This window comes from Canis aureus, chromosome 18, assembly GCF_053574225.1.
Source record: "Canis aureus isolate CA01 chromosome 18, VMU_Caureus_v.1.0, whole genome shotgun sequence".
Lineage (NCBI taxonomy): Eukaryota > Metazoa > Chordata > Mammalia > Carnivora > Canidae > Canis > Canis aureus.
This window is the reverse complement of record NC_135628.1, coordinates 40,119,933-40,141,953: the sequence shown is the minus strand read 5'-3', so window position 1 is coordinate 40,141,953 and position 22,021 is coordinate 40,119,933. Positions and strand designations below refer to the sequence as shown.

General features: G+C 36.2%; 1 protein-coding gene and 1 long non-coding RNA gene across 3 annotated transcripts in view; one reads left to right on the top strand and one right to left on the bottom strand.

Moving 5' to 3' along the window:
• The window catches only part of DYNC1I1 (dynein cytoplasmic 1 intermediate chain 1), a 438,502-nt gene that overhangs the window by 93,291 nt on the left and 323,190 nt on the right, over nt 1–22,021 (top strand). The gene's annotated exons all lie outside the window — the stretch shown is intronic.
• Nucleotides 1–22,021, bottom strand: part of LOC144288877 (uncharacterized) — a 54,227-nt gene that overhangs the window by 19,903 nt on the left and 12,303 nt on the right. The window contains exon 1 of one of the 2 annotated variants that reach the window (XR_013356895.1): nt 19,138–19,371. The exons of the other annotated variant lie outside the window; for it this stretch is intronic. This is a non-coding gene — a long non-coding RNA (uncharacterized LOC144288877). Of the gene's footprint in view, nt 1–19,137; nt 19,372–22,021 lie in introns of those variants that run through there. 2 annotated transcript variants of the gene reach the window in all.

Genomic DNA, 22,021 nt, shown 5'->3' with positions numbered 1-22,021 from the left:
ATGATATGTCTGGGAATGGACTTCTTTGGGTTCGTCTTGTTTGTGAAGATGTTTCTTGAATCTATCGATTGTATTTTACCAGATTTAGGAAGTTTTTCACCATTTTTTTGTTCAAAAATTTCTCAGCCCCACACATTTTTCCCCTCTTCTTCTGAGACTCTGATGACTGATGTTACATCTTATACTTTTGTTCCATAGGTTCCTAAAGTTCTGATCATTTTTTTTAACTGCCTTTTTGACTGTTGTTCAGATTTTGTAATTCCTATTGGTCTACCTTCAAGTTTACAGAAGATTTTTGCATCTATGTTCATGAGAGATATTGGTCTATAATTTCCCTTTCTCTTAATGTCTTTGGTTTTAATTTTAGGAAACGTTGGCTTCATAAAATTAGTTTGGAAATACTCCCTCTGTTTCTGTATTCTGAAAGGGATTGTATTGGTGTAATTTCTTCCTCCTTAAATGTTTGATAGAATTCAGCAGTGAACCCATTTGGTCTTGGCACTTTAATTTTTGGAAAGTGATCAATTATTGATTCAGTTTCTTTACTAGATACAGGCCTATTTAGATTGTGTGTTTTTTCCTGTGTGTGTTTTGGCAGATTATAGCTTTCAAATAACTCATCAGTTTCATCTAGGTTATCAAATTTGTGGGCCTAATGTTCATGGAATTTCTTTTTACCCCTTTGATGTTAGGGCAATCTGTAGTGGTATCTTCTCTTTCAATTATGATATTAGCAATTCGCCTCCTTTTTTTTTTTTTTTCTTGGTGAGGCTGGCCAGAGGCTTGTCCACTTTATTGAATTTTTCAAAGATCCAGCTATTGGATTATTTTTCTATTGATTTCATTGATTTCTGCCATAATTTTTATTATTTCTTTTTTTCTGCTTATTTTGCATATAATTTGCTCTTCTTTTTTTCTTAAATATTCAGCCAGACATGGAAAGCTCTAATTCTGTAAGATGACAGTGTGTTAACCACTTAACTATAATTTAAGATTAAAGGGAAAGAGTAATAAGAATTAGCTCCTATAATTAGTTGATGAATACACAATACAAAAAGAAGGATACTGTGACATCAAAAAAATAAAAAGGAAAAGAAGAGGGGGTGGTATTTGTATATAATCAAAGTTAAATTGCTACAAGAATAATATGAACTCTTAATTTATAATACATTTTAATGTAAGCATCATAATAACTACAGATCAAAAACATAGTAGATTCACAAATGACAAAGAGGAGAGAATCAGAGCATACCAGCATGGAAAATCACCAATCCATAAAAATAGGCTCCCAGAGAGGAAAAAAGAAATGATATAACTACAAAACAGTCAGAAAGCAATCAATAACATGGTCTTGGCAAGTCCTTATATATCAATAATTACTCTAAAAGTAAATGGATTGATCTACCTAATCAAAAGCCACAGAATGGCTGGATGAATTAAAAAATGAGACCCAACTATATGCTGCCATCGAGAGAGTCACTTTGGCTTTAAGGACATTTTCAGACTCAAAGTGAAGGGATTAGCAAAAATATTCCATGCAAGTGAAAACCAAAAGAAAGTGAGGTTAGCTATATCTATATCAGACAAAATATACTTTAAGCGAAAAATGGTAAGAAGAACAAAGTAGGTCATCATGTAATATCAACTCACCAAGAAGATACAACTATTGTAAATATGTATGCACCCAACATTAGAGCCCCTAAATATATTCAGCAAATTCTAACAGATCTGAGGGGAAATTAACAATACAATAATAGTTTGGGACTTCAATACCCTATTTTAAATAATGAATAGGTCAGAAAATCAATAAGGAAACACAAAATTTGAATTATTTTTTAGATCAAATAGACCTATACAAATTGACCAATAGGCCAAAGAAAAAATCGAAAGAGAAATTTAAAAAAACATCTTAAAACAAAGAAAATGGAAACACAAAATACCAAAACTTACAGAATGTAGCAAAAGCAATAATTCAAAGAAAGTTTATAGTGATAAATGGCTACACTAAGAAAAAAGAAAGATCTCAAAAAATCTAACTTAACTTCTCAAAGAAAAAGAAAAAACTAAATCCAAATTAGTAGAAGGAAGAAAATAACAAAGATAAGAGCATAAATAAATGAAATGGAGATCAGGAAAACAATAGAAAAGATCAGCAAAACTAAAAGCTGGGTTTTGAAAACATTAACAAAATAACAAAACTTCATTCAGACTAAGTGAAAAAGAGAGGAGTCTCAAAAAAAAAATTAAAAATGACAGAGGAGACATTACAAATGATACCACAGAAATACAAAAAGTTACAAGAGACCCCTACAAACAGTTATACACCAACAAATTGGGTAACTTAGAATAAACAAATTCTTAGAAATATACAACCTACCAAGACTGAATTATGAAGAAATAAAAAAAAAAAAAAAAAAAACAGATCAATGAGTGGGGAGATTGAATCAGTAATGAAAATAATCTCCCAACAAAGAAAAGCCCAGGACCAGATAGTTTCCCTAATAAATTCTATCAAACATTTAAAGAGGAATTAGTAACTATCTTGCTCAAACTCTTGCAAAAAAATTGAAAAGGTAGGAACACTTCCAAACTCACTTACAAGGCTAGCATTACTGTAACACCAAAACCAGATAAGGACACTACAAAAAAGGAAAACAAATATAGGTGTAAACTTTGCAAGAAAATGTTAGAAAATTAAATTCAGCAACACATTAAAAGGATAATACAGCATAACCAGGTTGAAATTATTCCTGGAGTATACGGATAGTTCAACATATATACATCAATAAATGTGACATGTCACATTAATAGAATGAAAGGTAAAAATCACACGAACATCTCAATAGATGCAGAAAAAGTATGTGACAAAATACAATAGTCATCCATGATAAAAACTCTCAACAGATTGGGTATAGAAAGAACATAGTTCAGCATAATAAAGGCTGTATATGACAAGTCCACAGCCAACATCGTACTTAACGGTGTAAAGTTGAAAGCTTTTCTTCTAAGGTCAGGAATAAGACAAGGATGCTGACTCTTACCACTCTTATTCAACATAGTACTGGGTGTCTTAGATATACCATTCAGCCAAGTTAAAGATATAATAGGCATCCAAATTAGAGAAAAAGTAAAGTTGTCTTTATTTTCAGGTGATAGGATTTTTTTAAATAATAAATTTATTTTTTATTGGTGTTCAATTTGCCAACATACAGAATAACACCCAGTGCTCATCCCGTCAAGTGCCCCCCCTCAGTGCCCGTCACCCATTCACCCCCACCCCCTGCCCTCCTCCCCTTCCACCACCCCTAGTTCGTTTCCCAGAGTTAGGAGTCTTCATGTTCTGTCTCCCTTTCTGATATTTCCTACCCATTTCTTCTCCCTTCCCTTCTATTCTCTTTCACTATTATTTATATTCCCCAAATGAATAAGACCATACAATGTTTTGTATCTTGAGTTAGGCAAAGAATTTTTACATACTTCATCAAAAGCACCATCTGTAGTAGAAAAAAATTAGTTAATTGAACTTCATCAAAATGGAAAGTTGTGCTATCTAAAAAGGCTAATACTATTTGATTTCAAAAATTATTAGAAATCTATAATAATTAAAATAGCATGGTACTTGTGTAAAAGTAGACAGATCAATGGGATATGTGAAGTGCCTGAGCAGTTGGTCAGTTAAGCTGCCAACTCTTAGTTTCAACTCAGGTCATGACCTCAGGGTCGTGGGATTGAGCCCTGCAGAGGGCTCAGCACTCAGCAAAGAGTCTGCTTCGGGATACTTTCTCTCCCTCTGCCTCTCCACAGCCACCTCTCCCTCATTTGTGTGTCTCTTTGTGTGTCTCTCTCTTTCAAATAAATGAATTAATAATTTATAAATAATTATAATTATAATAAATTATAATAAATAATCATAATAATTTATAAATATTTACTTTTATTTATTATAAATAAATAAATCTTCAAAAGAAAAGGCCACATATGTTAAATATTTTAGGCTTAGGGCTAAGAAGTAAAATTGAAGCTTTTATATAAGTATCTACAGAACCATTTGAAATGAAGCCATTTAAAAATGTAAAAAGCTGGGATCCCTGGGTGGCGCAGCGGTTTGGTGCCTGCCTTTGGCTCAGGGCGCGATCCTGGAGACCCGGAATCGAATCCCACATCGGGCTCCCAGTGCATGGAGCCTGCTTCTCCCTCTGCCTATGTCTCTGCCTCTCTCTCTCTCTCTATGACTATCATAAATAAATAAAAATTAAATAAATAAATAAATAAAACAACTAGAACAGTACAGGTTTTATAAAAAAAAAAAATGTAAAAAGCTTTCTCAGCCTACAGACATTAGAAATACAGGTGGCTATTCATATTTGACCCACAGGCCATAGTTTGCCAACCCCGGTATAGAGATTCCAGAAATAAGCCTATATATATAGATAACTGAGTTTTTATTTTTTGGTTGTTTGTTTCTTTTCCAAAACCACAAAGGCAATGCAGTGGAGAAAGGATAGCTTTTTAACAAATGGTGCTGAAACAGTTGGCTGTCCCCATGCAAAATCATGAACTTCAATCCACTCCTCCCTCTTATACAAAAATTAACTCAAAAGAGAGCTTAGACTAGAAGGTAGAACTTAAATGTATAAAATTACCAAAAGAAAGCATAGAAGAAAAATCCTCGTGACCTTGGATTAGGCAGAACTTTCTTAGATAAGACACCAAGAGCACAATACATTAAAGAGCACAGTAATAAATTAAACTCCATCAAAATAAAAGGCTTCTGCCCTTAAAAAAAAAATAGTTCACACTGGTCAGAATGGCTAACATGAACAATTCAAGCAACAACAGATGCTGGCAAGGATGCGGAGAAAGGGGAACACTCTTACATCATTGATAGGGATGCAAACTGGTGCAGCCACTCTGGAAAAGTATGGAGTCTCCTCAAAAAGGTAAAATTATTAGAGCTACCCTACAACCCAGCAGTTGTACTACTAGATATTTAGCCAAAGGATAGAAAAACAGTGATTCAAAGGAGCACATGCACCCCAATGTTTATAGCAGCAATGTCTACAATAGCTAAAATATAGAAAGAGCTCAGATGTCGATTGACAGATGAATAGATAAAGATGTGAAATATATAAATAAATATATATATTTGAATATTACCCAGCCATCAAAAAGAATGAAATATTGCCATTTGCAATGATGTGGATGGAGCTAGGAGGTATTATGCTGAATGAAAAAAGTCAGTCAGAAAAAGACAAATACCATATGATTTCACTGATATGTGGAATTTAGGAAGCAAAACAGATGAACATAGGGGAAGGAAAGGAAAAATTAAAAATAAGATAAAAACAGAAAGGGAGGCAAACCATAAGAGACTCTTAACTATAGGGAACAAACTGAGGGTTGCTGGAGGGAGATGATGGATGGGGGTGGGGTAATTGGGTGATGAGCACTGGGTGTTGTATGCAACTGATGAATCACTAAATTCCACTCCTCTCCTAAAACTAATAATACAGTTTATGTTAACTAAATTGAACTTAAGTAAAAGAAAAAAATAGTTAAGACAAAGAAAAGGCAATCCCTCAGAGTGGGAGAAAAAAATTGCAAAACATGTATCTGATGAAGGACTTGTATCCAGAATAAGTAAATAATTCTCAAAACTCAAAAGTAAGAAGTTAGCCTAATAGAAATAGGCAAAATATCTTAACAGAAACTTCACCAAAGATGATACATGGAAATAAACACATAAATAGATGCTCAATATCATTAGTCATTGGGGAAATACAAATTAAAACCACAATGAGATACCAGTACATCTGTAGTAGAATGACTAAAATAAGGAGACTGTCCAAATCAAATGTTGTCAGTTATGTGGAGGAACTGAGACTCTCAAGCAATGCTGTTGGGACTTTGAGAAAGAGTTTGATGGTATCTAAAAATCTTCAACATTTACTTCCCATGTGATCCAGCCATTCCACAATCAGTTATTTCTCCAAGGGAAAAGAAATATATATAACAAAGACATATATACAGATGTTCACAGAACTTTGTCATTACCCAAGCTGGAAACCAAACCAAGCCCATCAAGACGTGAATGGATAAATAAATTCTGATTTTATAAATAAATAAACATCCATACAATGAAATGCTACTCAGCAATAGAGCAGAATGATTGATACATCTAATATGATCTATCTATCTAAAACAACCATTTTAAAAAGTATACAAAAAAGGATGCACTCAAAAACATGATAAATATATCAAAATGGAATTCCAAAAATGGTTCAATGTATCTATAGTAAGGCAGAGAAAAATAGAGAAATAAAAACAAAAGAAGAAAAAGAAAATTTAAAAAATGAACTTCACACTTTAACCTTAACATACGAGTAATTTCATTAAATGTAAATAGTATAAATCTATCAATTAAAAGAGAGATTGGCAGAGAGAATGCAAAAGCAGAATGGATCATAAAACACAACCTACCATGGTCTGTTTATAAAAAAATATCTCACTTCAAGTATAATGATACTGACTAGTTGAAAGCAAAAATATGGGAGAAGATATACAACATTAATCAGAATAAAATAGAAATAGCTATAAAATACCAGATAAAGTAGACTTCAGATCAAAGAACATTGTCAGAAGGCAGAGAGGATGCTTATATAGCAGCAAAAGGGCCAATCTACTAAAAAAGATAGTAACCTTAAATAAGTATCAGCCAAACAAAGAGCTGAAAATTATGTGAGACAAAAATTGATAGAACGCAAAGGAGAAATAGACAAATCTACAATTATAGTTGGAGACTGTAACACCTCTGTCAACAATTGGTAGGACAATGAGGCAGAAAATCAACAGAATATAGAACTCAATAACACCATGAACTAACAGGATCTCATGGATGTATAAGGAACACTCTTTGCAGCAAAAGCAGAATACACATACTTTTTCAAGCATCCATGGAACATATATCAAGATAGATCATATCCTGGTTCATCAAACCAAATTTATAGAACTAAATACATACATTAGAAAATAGAGACAAAAAATCTTAAGTCAAAAATCTAAGGCCCCATCTTAAGAACCTAGGAAATAAAGGAGAAAAGTAAATCCCAACAAGCAGATGAAAGGAAATAAAGATAAAAGAAATTGGTAAAAGAAAATAGAGAAAATGAAACAAAAGTAACAACCATTAATATACAAAACAACTTGGATGAATCTCCAGAAAACTACACTGAATGAAAAATGCCAATCTCAAAAGTTTATGTATTATTCCATTTATAGAATACTGTTGAAATAAATTCAAGAGTTTTATTTTAAAAATGAAAAACAGATTAGTTGTCAACAGAGGTTAAGGAGGCAGTGTAGCAGAGGGGAGGTAGATATAGATATAAAAGGGCAACATCTAGGTTCCTTTTGTTGATGGAAATGTTCTGTATTTTGATTGTATCAGTGTCAATATCCTGGTTACTATATTCTACTGTGGTTTTGCAAGACATAATTAAAGGAAATGGAGTAAAGGACACATAGGCTCTCCATCATTTTTACGACTACATATGAATCTTCAATTATGTCTAAATAAAGAGCTGAATTAAGGAAAATATCACAATTTTCAAAACTCTCTAGTGATTAAACAAATTCCTCAATCAAGAATGATTAAAAAGGGGATGCCTGGGTGGCTAAGCGGTTTAGTGCCTGCCTTCGGCCTGGGGCGTGATCCTGGAGTCCTGGGATTGAGTCAGGTTCCCTGCATGTAGCCTGCTTCTCCTTCTGCCTATGTCTCTGCCTCTCTCTGTCTCTCATGAATAAATAAATAAATAAATAAATAAATAAATAAATAAATAGAATCTTTTTAAAAATGATTAAGAGACTTGAACATACAGTTCACCAAAGAAGGAAAAAAGTACATGAAAACACTTTCATCATCGTTAATCACTAGGGATATACAGATTAAAAGCACAAGGAGAGCAGAGGCTCTCTGCTGGGTGGCTCAGTTGGTTAAACATCTACCTCCAGCTCAGGTCATGATCTCAGGGTCCTGGGATTGAGTCCCCAGTCTGGCTCCCTGGGACTCTGCTTTTCCCTCTCCATCTGCCCCTCCCTAACCCCCCAACTGCTGGTGCTTGCTCTCTCTAAAATAAATAAATAAAATCTTTAAAAAGTAAATAAAAGCACAATGAGATTCCACTACACATATATCAGAATGTCTAAAATTTGAAAAATGACAATACTGAGTGCTGAGAGGGAGACAGAAAAACTTGACCTCCCATAATTGTTGGTGAGAATGCAAATGGCATAGCCACTTTGGAAAACATTTTAGCAGTTTCTTATAAAGTTTAATATCCTTATCATACAACCCAATAATCATACTCCTGTTCATACAAAAATTAATCAAATATTTATAACAAATTTACTTATGGTCACCAAAAACTGGAAACAACTCATATATCCTTCAATTTGTGACTGGATAACCAAATCATATTATATTCACACAATGGGATACCATTCAGCAATAGAGAAGCACAAATTCCTGATACAATAATACATATTTATCTCAAAGGAATTATGCTAACTGAAAGAAGCTAACTCAAAAAATGCAATATTCTATGATCCCATTTACATGACATTTTTGAAAAGGAAAAACTAGGGACAGAAAAATCAGTGGCTGCAGATGATGAGTACAGGGAAGAAGGAGTGATTATGAAGTGACACAGAGAAATTCTGGAGAGGGGGATAGAGCTGTTATATAGAACTGTTCTACATCTTACTCAAGATGTACAACAGTTACAACAGTGTGGGCATTTGTCAAAATTGGAATAGCTGGAGGTTGAAAACCAAGAAACAAGAATGCCATCCTTGGCTCTGTTTTTTACTAGCTTTGTGACCCTAGACAATTTGCCCTCCTTTCTGGGCCTCTTTTTCCTATTTAGAATGAGGAAAATGAACTAAATGATCTCTGAGTCCTCTACACTTAAAAAAGTGTACTGTTCTGATATTGTTGTTGTTGTATACTACTACAACAACTGCAACCCTGAGAATCTGGAGTCCTGAATTTTAGATTTAACTCTGCCACTTTCTAGCTTTCTTCTTTTAGACACATTGCTCTACTTTCTCAGACTTCATGTATCCTACAAAATGAAAGTAATATTTCATTGTATATATATATGCCATGTTTTCTTTATCTATTCATCTACTGATGAACACTTAGGTTGTTTCCATGTTGGCCACTGTGAATAATGCTGTAAGAGACATGGCGTGCAGATGACTCTTCCAGATACTGATTTTATTTCCTTTGGGTATAAATCCAAAAGTGGGATATCTGGATTATATGATAGTTTCCCTTTTAATTTTTTTGAAGAATTTCCATGCTGTTTTCTAAAATGGTATAACAATTTCATTTCCATCATTAGTGTACAAAGGTACCCTTTTTTCCACATCCTCTCCAATACTTGTTATCTCTTGTCCTTTTGATAATAGCCATTTATGATAACATGAATAAACCTGAAAGGCATTATATGCTAAGTGAAATAAATCAGACATGGAGACAAATATTATATGATGTCACTTAAATATGGAATAAAAAAATGATGCTGAACTCCTAAAACCAGAAAGTAGAACAGTGATTGCCAGGAGGTAGAAGAATGGGAAATGTTGGTCAAAGGGCACAAGCTTTTGTTCTAAGATGAATAAGTTCTGGAGATCTAATGTACATCTTGGTGATTTTATATCATAATACTGTGCTGTATACTTGAAATATGCTAAGAGTAGACCTTAAGTGTTCTTACCACATAAAAGGTAATTATGTGATGGACATGTTAATTAGCTTGATTGTGATGGTCATTTCATAATGTATATGCACATTAAATCATGCTGTACACCATAAAAAATCACAACATACAACCTAAATATACAGTTTTTATCTGTCAATCATAGGCCAATTAAGCTGGAAAAAATAATAAATAAAAAATAAATTTTCAAATAAAAGAAAACAAGATGAAAGTGATAGGATTTACCTCACAAAGTTGTTGTGAAAACCACATTATGTGTTATTTATTAAAGTGCTTGATGTATTAAACATGAGTACTAAGTCTTAGGAAGATCCATATATACAGAATTAAATGATCTCTAGATTCCTTTAGAGTTCCAAAAATCTGTGTTGGCAACCAAAGTTAGCTTTTAAAATTATATATTTAAAAAAAGAAGAAAGAAAAGAAAGAAAGAAAGAAAGAAAGAAAGAAAGAAAGAAAGAAAGAGAAGAAAGAAAGGAAAGAAAGAAAGAAGAAAGAAAGAAAGAAAGAAAGAAAGAAAGAAAGAAAGAAAGAAAGAAAGAAAGAAAGAAAGAAAGAAAAAGATTTTGCTGCAATTCTAACATGAGCTCTCTAGAGGTCTCTATTACCAAACAAATCAGCATATGTTCTACTGTTGATTTTGGCAGTTTAAAAACTGAATCTATTAGTCTCTTGTCAAATTCAATATTCTCCAAAGAAATTTCTTTGCACTTTGGAGGCCACATCATTTGATTGTATGATCACATAAATCTTTCCTCTGTCAGGGTACTGAAGACCCTTCTCGTAATCCTTATTAGCAACTTCAGACTAAGAGTAGAGCAGATACTATCTATAATCATATTATAATTTTTCAAAGGTGAATTTAACTGTTTTTTCTCTATGTCAAAAACCACTGGCCCCAGATATTGTCCTGTTCCTTTCTAAACTCAGGTTATCATTTGTCAAAATAAACAATGAAACCAAAAAATGGAGGGACGTGGTAGAAGAAAGAAAAAGAAAATCTCAAGGCAGTGTTTTCTCAACCACTGTTACTCACGGCAAGCTATATATTTCAGGCTGTTTCCACAGCACACACATGTATTTAACTAAAACAAACCTCTCACAAAGCAATAATTATCCTTACAGAGGGAGACGCACTTTTATATTTTCTATTCTAGTCTACCCGATTCTTTTTAATAGTGCTTTTAACACACTAGTTAATCCCATGAACCACTAAGCTTTGAAAAAATGCTGCCTTAAGGGGATGCGAAAACTAAAAAGAAGTACTCTGGTCTCATGTGTAATATGCACCGTCGGACCTCAAAAGACTTTGTGAAGTGACAAGTCAAAGTGGCAAACAATATGCACAATGTGATTCCATTTCTACAAAGAATGTCAGTGATTATTTATATATATATTTAAAGGAGTTGTGTAGGATGCTGTGCTGGGTTGTGCCTTCTTTTCCAGTTCAAGTTAAGAGTTGGCCAAGTGAACTTCTATAAGATTTGGAAGATAGAAGCAAAACAGCAGCCATTACTCTCAGAAAGCTACCGTATCAGAAATGGTGATGGATGGAGGGGGGTGTCAAAGCTCCCCATCCATCTGGTCTCTCTGATCTCTGGCCCAGATATCTAACAGCAGCTCTGAGCTAATTAGAAGATGCTTGGCTCTGGATTCACAGAGATGAAATTATCCAGAGAAGATAGCTTCCCATAGTCTCCTCCATAAGCTCATGCTCCAGAACCCACACTGCTGGTCGGACACACTTGGCTTCTCAGCTTTCTCTATAAGCTCCAGGACTTGGCTTACCCATTGCTTCCCACATTCTGTGCTCTGACTCCCCTTCCAGACTTTCATCTCCTCCCTTCCAGCATTTTTATAAGGTCTTTCCTATAATAAATGTCGTCTTTCCATAATTTTTATCATGGTTCTGACTAAACCCTTTATGATACAGGTAAATATGAATCAATTGACAGTAGCTACCCCGAAGGAGAAGAAAAGTGATAGGAAATATAAAGGATGATGCAAACTTTTCATTGTAGGATGTCTAAATCATGTAAAGTCTTACAATAGAGTGTATTTATGTATTATTTACATTATCAAAAGAAAGGAGAGAAAAGGAAAAGAATGCTTTTAAGATATCAAAGCACCCTCAGACACAAAAGGGCAAAGTAGAAAATAAAACCACCATTTTCTAAACATTCTAGAATGCATGTAAGTGACTTTTATTTCCAGATAAGTAACTATAAAGGTAGAAATGAAAAAAAGAGAACTTTTTATACTTAGCACAAATTTAGTATCATGGGGGTGGGGAGTGGAAATGCTGTGCTAGAGCACGTTTCTCAGACCTCAAAGTGCAATTAGATCACCTGGCGGTCTGGTTCAAAAGCTGCTTCTGATTCAGCAGTCTGGGCAGGGCCTGATACTCGGCCTTCCAAGCCCATTTCGAGGTGATGTTGATCATACTGATTCATGGGTCACGCTTTGAGTGGCAGAGCTCCAGGAACTAAATGACATAAAATCAAATGCTATGTGTGAACCTAGATTGGATATTGTTTCAGGGAGTGGGGGTAGCAATAAAAGTCACTTGGAGGGTAATTAGTAAAATGAGAATGTGGACTGCATATTAGAAGATGTTATATAATTGAGGTTAGTTTTTTGGTAAGATATTGTTCTTATGGTTATGTAGAAGAATGTCCTTAGGAAAGGCATCTGAAGTGTTTAAGGTGATAGACATGATGTGTGCAACTTAATATAATTGTAGAGATAAATTTTTCTTGTCAGTAAAATATGTATATTATAGTATATTATAATTACTATGTATAATAATACATATAAAATATATATTCTAGTGACACCTGAATGGCTCTGCAGTTAAGCGTCTGCCTTTGGCTCAGGGCATGAACCTGGAGTCTTGGGATCAACAGGGAGCCAGATGCGGGGCTCAATCACAGGACTCCAGGATCACAACCTGAGCCAAAGGCAGATACTTAACCAACTGAACCACTTAGGTACCCCTACAATGATATATTTGATAATAAAATAAAATAAAAATAAATATGTTTATATAATTATACATCTATAAATGTAAGTGGATATAATAAAGTATATTTTATATATAATTATATATTATATGTGATAACATGTAATACTATATATTACTATGTGTATTGTAATTTATAATTTAGTAATTCTTTTTCCTCAAAAATACATAAAGGTGAAGAAATAGAGGCGGAGAATGCTGAGCAAATGGCCCCAAGGATCCAGCAATAGAGGTGAGATGTGATGTTGTAGTTTGGAAATGACAGTGTTCCCCTCTACCTGAGTCCTGCGCTCCTGGGAAACTGCAGTGGTTAAGAAATCCTCTCAGCCTCTTGTGTTCGGAAAATGTGTACTGCAAAGAACCACCCTTCCCGCATACCATAAATTAAGATTTGGGGATGAGCTCCTTGTTTACTTAAGACAAAGCTAGATACAGACCCTCCAAATTTTCATCCTTTGTCATAAGAGGTGAGCTGAATTGCTTGTTCCTGTTGGCCAAATTGAAAAAATGCCCACCTCCCTACCTTGACCAAACTTTAGTCTGGCTTGTCTCCCTCTGCCAGAGCCCTGAACTTTGGCCCTTGAGGTTAAGCAAGCATTGGAGCAACTCCTCCTCAACAACATTTCCTGTTCTACCATCTGATCATGCCACCTGCTCATCCCATTCCTCCATTTCCAGTTGTTTCCAGCCTTGTTTTCTTCTCCTCATAAAACCAAAGTTCTTCTGTCTGGCCGTTGACAGGCTTATAGATCTTATGGTGGGGAGCTTTGTCCTCCCTTTTAGGAAGTCTCCTTCTTCCTACTAGAATGGTCTTTTTGCATAAAGTCTCTACTTACATAAGTCCAAAATTTTTTTTTTAATTTGACAGAAGTGTAGTGGGAGAGATAGTTGCTCTGCACAAGTCAGAAGTGAGAGAAGGAGACACAGGCAGGGAGTTTCTGCATCAGGAGAAATCTTGGAGCAAGGACTCAAGAATCCCAGAAAGCACCTGCTACAAGGGAGAAAGGTCCTGGATGGCACTTTATTACTGCTCAGGTGACTCTGCTTTGTGATTCTTCAGGATAATCTCAGAAATTATGTCACTCTTGGTGTGATTGGCCATTTTTGGAAGGTGGCAAAGGGGCTGATTTGCAGCAAGTTGACAATGGCTACTAATAATATTAATAGCTACTAGTTACTGAACTCCTAGAATGTGCCAGGAGCTAGACAGTGAGCATCACATACCTTATTTCAAATCCATACAACTCTGAAAATATAGGCTTCATTCTCCATATTTTACACCAGAAGGAGCCATGTCTTCGAGGCTATTAAATGCAAAAGACATAGAAGCGTTTTTCCTGGATGCCCTATATGAAAAAATGCCTTTGTTTGCTGTCTTTGCATCAGTGCTTCTGTGAACTTCTTTTTCTAGCAGTTCCACCTGAAACCATGCCTGACTGTAGCACTCTTCTGCTCAGCAGAGATAAATCGATAAATTCTCAGTTTGTCCTGCAGATGCCACCCTTGCCATGAGATAGGTCTCAGAACTCATCTCTCAGTATTGGCAATTTATCAGAAATTCTCAGAGAAGAAAAAAGACTGGTCATGCCCTTCATGCAACCTAGATTTCAGTATGACTCTGAGGGTTCCCCAGCTCTAGTGAATTAATTAGAATCCTTCTTTTATGTTTTCATTTTTAAGGTATTTCCTGTATTTTTGAATTGATAATACATTTGCATGGCTCTTAAGTTGAAAGGTATAAAAATGAGCAGTGAAAAAAATCTCCCTTCCACTACCATCACCCATCTGCCAAGTTTTATGCCTCAAATAGAAAAGCTACTATTATTAGCTTCTTGTGTATCTTTCCGGAGCAATTTTATGCATATGCACGCAAATCTAAGTATATATTCCTTTGCTGTATTGTTTTATACAAATATTAGACAATCTGTTGTGCAATTTCTCCAGATAATAGGTCTTATAGGACTTTGCATTTTTAAACAACTGTATGGTGTTCCATTTCATGGGTCTATTAATTCATTTAATCAATTCTTTACATTTTAGGTTGATTTGGACATTTTGCTATTTAATAATAATATCGATACCATCACCACTACTACTATTAATTGTAATCACTTACACTAGGTCTGGCACTGTTTTCAACACTTATATTAACCCATTTAAGCCAAAGCACAGCCTTATAAGTCATGTTTTTTTTGTTATTACCATTTTACACATGAAGAAACAGAAGTAAGAAAAGTTCATCAGATGATTGGCCCAAGATTATCCCACCAGCAAGTGGTAGATTCAGAAAAACAAGTTGTAGAAGGCAGAGGGGGTCTGAAATGCTTGGTGGTTGGAGCCGTGGAGAGGGATGGAGGAGGGAAGCTGTGGAGTAGCCCCTACCACCACACAGGAGAGAGCAACCTACTTCTGAAGATTATGTGTCTGTAGGCTGGGCCTTGCCAGTTCTCTGGACCCAGCCATGATCTGGACATAGATGTGTTTTGGTTGTGTCAAAGAAGAGCGACAATTAAGAACCTCTCCTTTGGGATTTTGGGGGTAGCATCCTGGGATTCAAAACAGAAAAACAAGAAACAAAATGCCTCAGAGGGCTCACAAAATGCCTGCCCAGGCTCACAACTCATCCATAAAAAGACATGGAGCTGGTGGAAAATGCCAGACACTTCTCCACAGGGACACCACCTTCCTATCATTATCCTTATCTTCTACTCAAATGGAGTCACTGGCTCAGGTGTCACTATTTGGTTCAGGTTTCTCCTCAGCCATGTCAAATTATCAACCTTAATTACTCTGGTATCTATTTCCATGACAGTCTTGGTCTGTTTGGGCTACTGTAATAAATATACCCTAGCCAGGGTGGTTACATAACAAAGATTTATTTCTCACAGTTCTAAAGGCTGGGAAGCCCAGGGGTCAAGACGCTAGCAAATTTGGTGTCTAGTAAGAATCAGTTTCTTTGTTCACAGACAACCTTCTTGTCATGTCTCTTGTGGCAGAATGAATGAGAGAGCTCTCTGAGGTCTCTTTTAAAGAGCACTAATTCCACCTGTGAGGGCTTTACCCTCAGGACCTAACGTTTTCCCAAAGGTCCCACTTTCTAATAGCATCGCAACAGAGGATAAGATTTCAACATATGAATTTCAGAGACAAGCATTCAGTTCATAACAATGACCCCCCCACCCAAGCACCTTGAACTCCTGCCTTCTTGACCTCAACAATCTCCCTTATGCCACGAGACTGCTGCCAGCACACATGGTGCCTTTGTGCAAATTTGGAAGAGTCACAGCAGGATGCATTACAGATCTGGGATCCAGAAAAAGAAAGCTGCTCTTCTCTCTCCCGTTCTGTCTGTACTTTTACGGAGTAAACAGGAGAACAAATTTGACGCTGGCTACCTCTTATGTGTGTTGCCTGCAAAACCTTACCTCAGGCCTGCCCCTCACACCTAATCATTTCCTGTCCCAGGGCTTTTTTATTGGTCTTATGCTGTGGGAAACTGGTAGGAAACTACAGGACCTTCACATGTGTATGACTCAGAAGTAGAGAGCAATTATCACCCTGTGGAGTAACCTTCCCTAAAATGAGATGGGAATCAATGAGTAAATATTTCTTACTTTATTTTTTTTTAATTTTATTTAAATTCAATTTGCCAACATATAGTATAACACCTAGTGCTCATCTCATCATGTGCCCTCATTAATGCCCATCACCCAGTTACCCTATCCCCTCACCCTGTTTCTTACTTTAGACACACAGTCCTGAGTTGCTTGTTAGGCAGCAAATTGTTCTCATTTTCTATTGCTGTTTCAGCAAATCACCACAAACTTAAAACAACATGAATTTGTTATCTCAAGTTCTGTAGGTCACAAGTTCAGGTTGGCTTGATGGGCTTCTCTGCTCTTAGTTACACAAGACCAAAATCAAAGTGTCTGAGGGTCAGGACTCCTCTCCAGATGCTCTGGGGAGAATCTGAATGCAAGCTCACTTGGGGTGTTGGAAGAATCTGTTTGATTTGTGATTACAGGTCCAAGGTTCCCATTTCCTTGCTGGCTGTCACCTAGAGGATGCCCTTAGCTTGTAGGTCCCCTCTCCAGTCCTTACATCTCAGTAATAGCATGTGGAACCCTTCTCACATTTAGAAGCTTTCTGACCTCCCCTTTTGCCATATCTCTAATGACTTCATCTCTCCAGTTTCCAGCCATGAAAAGTTATCTGCCTCTAAGAAGACACATGTTATTAGATTATGCCCACCTGGATAATCCAAAACAATCTTCCTATTTTAAGATCAACTGAATTACATCTGCAAAGTTCTTTCACTATAGTATTTAGATCAGTGTTTGGTTGAATAGCCAGGGGGTGGATAGCTTGGGGAATATCTGTAGAACTCTTACTAGCACATAACCAGTCATTCACAGGGGTGGCCATCTTAGAACTCATCTTTGTATTAGCTCTTGATTCTTACCTGTTTTGATCTCACTCTCTCTCACCTCTCCTTCCTGGATCACCCTTCCCAATAAAGTACTGGCATTTAACATTTGTCTCAGACTTTGCCTAGTGGAGAACCAATCTGCAGTATTACCAGTGGCCCTTGAAAGCCGACCCTCAGGATGGGATTCTGAAACTGGTTCACTCACAAGTCAGATGGTCATAACAACCCCCATTCCTAGAGTCTTATGGCATGGCGAAAACTTCTGGCATGCAGTAGCATTTCAATTACCAAGGTTGTCATCTATAGTTTAATGGATGAGACACAGGTGGAACTTAAGATTGTGGGGTTGTACCTTGGTTTTAGCATCCAAGTGATAGTGAAATAATGATAATCTAATGAATTGTGGAGAGGGCTTATTTTTATTTTGAGATTGTAGATTCACATGATAGTTGTAAGACATACAGAAAGATCCCATGTACACTTTACCCCTCGATGGCAATATCTTGTAAAATAGCCGAAATATTGACATTGATACAATCAAGTTGCAGAACACTTCCGTCACCACCAGGATCACTCATGTTGCCTTTTATGGCCACACTCATTTTCCTCCCACTGCCTTAGGCTCCTTATCCCTTGGCAATACTAATCTGTTCTCCACTTCTATAACTCTGTCATTTCTAGAGTATCATCTAAATGGAATCACTTTCAGTATGTAAAATTTGGGATTGCTTTTCTCACTTAGCATAAATTATCCAGAGATTCATCCAAGTTGGTGTGTCTGTCAATAGTTTATTTTCATTGCTAAGTAGTACTCCATGGAATGGGTGTGCCACAGTTTGTTTCACCCACTGAAGGGTAACTGGGCTGTTTCCAGTTTTTATTACTGATTTTTAATTTAATATCATTGTGGTCAGGGAACATGTTCTCTAATAACTTAACAGTTTGGATTTAAATTATATTAAAATAAATTTACTATTTAGTATTTCAAGTAATCCTATGGGATTGAGCAACCAGTGACACATAGAGGTAACTAACTCAACAGTGCATTTTTTCCTTTTTTTTTTTTTTTTTTCCTGTTTCACTACCATTGCCTCTCATTTTTGCCCACTGGTCATACTTCAATTAGGTATTGGCATACAAAAGCTTTTCCCCAGGTTCTGCTTTCTGGTAGACAGAAAGTGACTAAGACAAGTGATGTTGAGTTAGCCTCTTCTGGTTATTAGCCATAATCTCAGAACATGTTCTGTGTACTAATGCTAATAGTTGTATAGAAGGTAGCTAGAAGCAGGGGAACTCAGGAGGACTTTCAGACATTAGTTTAGATAGCTTTGCTCCTGTTAATTCTTCAGAGCCCAAAGAATATAGGGAATTATTAAAGGCAAACCTATACTTTAGGAGAAAAGGTATGTGAATTCACAGAATGGGACAACAACAGGGAATATGTTTTAGAAAAATCATGCTGAAATCAATTATTTAAGAGATCATATCTTCGGATTCCTAAGTGACCCAACAGTTGAGCATCTGCCTTTGGCTCAGGGCATGATCCCGGGATCCAAGATCAAGTCCCACATCCAGCTCCCTACATGGAGCCTGCTTCTCTCTCTGCCTATGTCTCTCCTTCTCTCTCTCTGTGGCTCTCATGAATAAATAAATAAAATAAAATCTTAAAAAAATAAAATAAAAAAATAAAAAGTCTTAATTTAAGATAGAAAACTCACATCTTGGAATCCTGGGGTGGATGTAGTTAATCATCACAGTATGCATGAACTCTGCATAAATTAGGATTTGGTAGGAACTGTGAACTAAATAAAGATTTAACTGAAAATTGTACTTTAAATTCAGACTATCATAGACTGTCGGGCTAGGATCTGTGCTTTTATAAGGGCTTATTGTCAGATACTCACGAATGCAGAGAAGGAGGAGAAAGGAGATATCATGTCTGGTAGAATTTCTCCAGTTTTAAAGGGATGACTCAGGATATTTCCAAGGCCCATTCACCTCTCATCAGCAGAAAGGAATATGAAATATATGAAAGTTCTGATGTCCTCAGAAGGACTCTGGAGGAGTCTTGAGTAAGTAGACTACTGAGGGAGGCAGGGTTGGAACTGACCTTGGTAAAGTTTGGCACTGCGGCAACATTGTGACGTGTGAGGAACACATTGTTTCTCAACAGGGGATGAGCCCAGAGCCAGAGAATGGTGCTGATTTTAAAGCATTCAGAGTCTGGATCCTAATAGGAGAGGTGGGAAGAAACCTAGGAGCAGCCATGCTGAACATTTGTGTGGTATATTGAATTTTCTCAACTCTTAATAATTTTTCACATGAATGACAAGTTGGAAGGCTTGAAAGTGACATTGTATCAGGAGTATTCCCCCTAGGAAAGAAACCCATAGAATTAGCTAGGTTGATTCAGTCTGCTACTTCAGTCATAAATTAAGATTCTTTGATATAAGGAAGGATATGACAGTTAAATTTTAAGATTTATATGAATTGCAATACCCTTCATAGTATAGACCTCTATCAAACTGCCAGTAATGTCCTTACCAGTGCCTAGCTGGGCATGAATAGGTAGCAGTAGATAGCGCACTAGAAACTTCACTTTTTGTTTTTGTGATTGGTCAAGGCTAAGAGAAACAGAAATGTAGATGCTCTGTTACATCACCACGTTCAAATCTCTGATACTATCTCTATTGCCATTTGGGATGGAAAGGACATGCATCCTGAAGACTGTGCTATCTATGTGCAGTCATAAATTAAGTAACCTAAAACTTTCACAAGGCATCCAAATGAGAGTGGAAGTCTGGCAAAGAGCTCAGTGGAAAGATTCAAAATGACAGGAAGGGGATCCCTGGGTGGCGCAGCGGTTTGGCGCCTGCCTCTGGCCCAGGGCGCGATCCTGGAGACCCGGGATCGAATCCCACGTCGGGCTCCCGGTGCATGGAGCCTGCTTTTCCCTCTGCCTGTGTCTCTGCCTCTCTCTCTCTCTCTCTCTCTCTCTCTGTGACTATCATAAATAAATGAAAAAAAAAAAAAAAAAAAAAGAGACAAAATGACAGGAAGTAGTGGAGTCTTCAAGGGGAGAAAGGATAAATATTCTCTAAAGGCCAGAACCGTATTCTGGGAATGGCCGAAACTAATCCTAAATAATGAGGGTTTCTGGAATATACTGTCATGCTGCATAAGTGGGCTGTGGAAGAAACTGGTACTTGCTCAGCAATAGCACATCACAGTACCAAGAAAATGCATGTAAGTGTACCTCTGAACTTTGGCTAAATTAAACAGAAAAATAATTCATTATGACGTTATTAGGTAGCTCACAGATCTGACAAGAAAATGAATAGCTTTGGCTCAGATTAATGGGCAGCATTCCTGCTCGACTGGGAAACAGATCATATCTCCACAGTTGTACCACAGGACCAGTCTATTAGGATCACTGTGGTGTCTGGGCCACCATATTGACTCTACAACCATGGATTATCTCTAATTTTCTCTGCATCTTTGTATTTCTTCCTTCACATTCAAAATCCCAGGTAAGGAAGGAAGCATTTGGTACACTTTAGTTTACATGGTGAGAAAAAATCTTTGCCTCTTACAAGGACTCATGTGCTCTGAGTTGTTCTAGGTTTTGTTTTTGTTTTTTTGTTTTGTTTTGTTTTACAATATAAGTGGGCTGTATCTGCTGGGCAAAGACTGTTGGCAAATGTCTGTTCTCTATCACCTCATTGGCTGCTCAATATCCCACATGCATTCATCCTCTAATAATTGTACTTTACTGGAAAAGTTTGGAGTTATTTCTTACTTAAAAAAAAATAAAGATTGTGTATCTATAAGAACCCGAAGTTTTCTTTATGGAAGATTTTATATTAATGATTTAGTTTCTTTGTTGCTAATCTACACTATAGAAATTATGAATATTTGACAATTATTGGTCCATTTCAATAGCTATTTTTCTGTAGACTTTTTAAAAGATTTATTTATTTGAGAGAGAGAGCAAGAGGGTAGTGGGGAGAGGCAGAGGGAGAGGGAAAGACTCCCAAGCAGACTCCACACTCAGCATGGAGCCAAAGTAGGGCTTGATCTCAGCACCCTGAGATCATGACTTAAGCCAAAACCAAGAATCAGATGCTTAACTGATTAGGCCACCCAGGTACCCCTTTCTGTAGATTTTAACAAGTGTTGTTTTGTAGAAATATAACCGTATCATCTACATTTTCATATTTATTGGCATAAAATATCTTATTTTATAATATCTTAATATACTGTTATTTACTTTTAATGCCTGGAAGATCTCTGGTGAGATTTACCCTTCTCAGCCCTGATATTTTTATATTTGTGCATTCTCTCTTTTCCTGATTAGTCTTGTTAGATATCAATTTTCAACAAATCAACTTTTTCTTTTGTTGATTTTTGCTATTGGAGGTGTGAAACTTCATTGATTTCTTCTCCTATTTTTATTATTTCCTTCCTGTGCTTTTTTGGGTTTACTTTACAGGTTTTTAGTTTAACTTCTTGAGACTTCTGGTTTCAACTGTGATGTGTAAAAAGCTTAGAAGTTACCACTCTTATTCTTAATGCAAAATATGCATTATTTTCAAGTGCAGGTGGAATTTGCAGAGCTAGACCATATGCTGGGCCACAAAACAAATCATGGTACATTTAGAAGGAGTGAAATACTTTAAACTATCTTCTAATTTTTGGGTTACCCAAAAATCTCAGGCCAAACTCCATCATCCAAAAAGAGTCTCAAATCTACTCTCTCCATCCAGAAAGAGGACAAACTCATATTTC